Raw genomic sequence first — 2,858 nt, forward strand, 5'->3', positions numbered from 1 at the left:
ACACAAGCAGTATGCTAGGCAAAGTGTTAAAAACACTTTCGTTGCACCACAATAATTTTCCTGCACTTTTTCACTGAATGTTACCGATTTTTGCCGATTTTAAGAAAAAATGCTCGCGTTTCCGATCACGAATCCAAATGTGCCATATTCGTGTCGAATTTAACATTTGCGATCAGATTTCAAACATATTCGCTCATCACTAGTCATGTGAAAACTTATATGCGATTTGTTTACTTACTCTCAAATGCCAACTAGCTGCTTTTCCTAATTCTTTCAATGTTCAATGGATAACTACAGCCGCTCCTTCATTGAAAGAAGTAGGAAAAGAAGATAGTTGGCACGTGAAGTATGAATATCACATATGAATGGTCATATGATGACCACTGGAACCGGCAAGAAGAGCCAAATCCTGACAGTGGGTATATTATACACTGTTAGGATTTGGCATGCACAGTACTTAATTATATAATTAATGCTACTAACATAAATACAAATGTAGAATCACTTAACTTGTCAGGTGGCACAATTCTTTATTGACGTAGCCATGTATCACACTATCTGGAAAGTTTTGATATGTGTAAGGCAGCACTAGTCATCATAATGGTGAATACTCGCTTCGCTGCGACAATCAATGCACACGTGCAATGTCTTTCCATTTTTAAACAATGCTCAGCAGTTTATTACTTCATAAACCACAGTTCACCGGGTCTAACTCAGTGGCACGCCGACACACATATCTATAATATTCACGAGCCAAGTGACACACCGGCTCACTTGCTCCAGGTACAGCCTTCAGCAAGGTAATAACATAGCAATGTCCATATTAATGTCCATATAACACAGGGTATTACCTTTGCCAGGTTTAGCTGTCTCAGTCCATTACTCCGCCACCACTGTGGCTTTGCGGCTTCCCAGGTGGGGGTCTCCAGCCGTCGTTCCCTCAAAGGCCACTGACATCCACACAGGATCCAGGCTCTGCCTTTCAGGCACCAGGCTTCACTCAGCCTCACTAGGCCTCATACGGTCGGTGTCCCACATACACGGGAACAGGACTTACGCCTCTCTCACAGAACACACCTGTCTCCCATCAAGCAGGGTTTATATATGCATCCCGTGCACACACACACATACTGACAGGACCTTGCTGATGTCACAGTCATGTGATCAGACAGACATTCTGTGCGCGCAGGACCTGTGCTATGTCACAGTCATGTGACTAGTCACCTGAGGGGGAAGGTACATGGTCAGGTAAAACACATCCTGGACCATTACAGTAATGCCAGCAAGTCGCTGCATTACATATCCCCCCCACCTCTGTTCAAACTTGTGGGGTTGAACACATAATATACACAATGACATTATAACCCCCAGTTCACATAGGGACCATGTACTTTACAATTGTGCTACTCAGCCCCTGGAACATTAGTCAACGACATTAGCCCATTCCTTAGGGACCTACCATTTGTCACTGTCACTGACTTTGTCAGGTCACCTTCCCGGGTCGTAACCTTGTCAGAGCTCCCCCGCTCCCAGCGGTCAGTTGTAACCTTGTCAGGTCTCCCCCGCTCCCAGCGGTCAGTCATAATCTTGTCAGACCTCCCCCGCTCCCAGCGGTCAGTCGTAACCTTGTCAGGTCTCCCCCGCTCCCAGTGGTCAGTCATACAGCGGTGTGACTCACATGCCCTGGTATCTAAGGTCCGGTTCGACTCCGTAATGTCCCGTCCTCTATTGGGTCGTTTGTATGGGCTGCTCAAACCTGAGTTACTGGAGGTCTCACTACCTCTAAACCCACGCCCACTACTCTCAGGACATCTTGAAAGGTCCCTAACTCCAGCTATAGCTGTTCTGTTATTTAGGGGGCCCTTTCTCTGTCTGGTCTCATAATTTCTAGACGGCTGCCATCTTCTGCTACTCAGATGATGCTGTCTATCCACTCGCAGTCTAGCGAGATTCAACTGTTCTACCTCTCGCAGGTAGGTCACTCGGTACTCCAACAGCATGCGCATATATCCAGGCTTTCTTCTGTTCCTACAGCGGAGAATGATACCTTGCCGTCTTCGTCTGGTATCCAGTCCTGGCGATCACGTTTGACTGCTTACTTTCACCACACCAGACTTCTTGACCATCACCTGCATGGCTCGACCATTTCTCCCAACGATCTTCCTCACCAGAACATGAGGCACCCGGATGACCTCTTCACGCATACTGTGAGCTTTCCTAATCAACTCTAGTTGTCTAATGGCTTGTTCCGTCTTCAACCGGAGAAACCGCTTCGTGCGAATACATCGCCAGTGCATGTCACTTAGGATAGCCACCCTCTTCACTGTGACTTCGGTCGTGGACAGGACCACCAGCTGTTTAGCTTCTGAGGTCAGGTACACCTTACAGGCTCCCACGGCCTTCTTAAACTCCTCATGCACGGACTCACTGGTGCATTCTTCCCTCAAATCCTCGGGTACATCTACAAGGCACTTGTACCGAGACGTTTCGGTCTCACCAGTGGTTTCCAGACGACCAACCAGCTCAGGTTTCAGGGGCAACTGACCTCCAGCTTCTTCTGCCTGTATACTTCCCCTGAGCTGACTCACAGCTACAAATTCACAAATTTTCATCTTGACCACTTCCATCTCATATTTATCTGTGGTTAACACTCTCTTAGCTCTCCTCAGGTCCACCTTCTCATGGTATAAGGGAGTGAGTGCAACGTGTTCGCCCTTTTCCTTCTCCAAGAAGGCCTCGTTCACTGAGTGATACTTTGTCAGGCGACTTTTGAGCCCGGAAACTTCTTCCTCTAGCTCCGCCACTCGCCTCTCAGCGGCCCGTCTCTGAAGCTCTTCCTGCTTCAACTGCTCTCCCAG

Source organism: Phyllobates terribilis, unplaced genomic scaffold, assembly GCF_046119375.1.
Source record: "Phyllobates terribilis strain yellow unplaced genomic scaffold, ASM4611937v1 Scaffold_1__5_contigs__length_1240528914, whole genome shotgun sequence".
Classification (NCBI taxonomy): Eukaryota; Metazoa; Chordata; class Amphibia; order Anura; family Dendrobatidae; genus Phyllobates; species Phyllobates terribilis.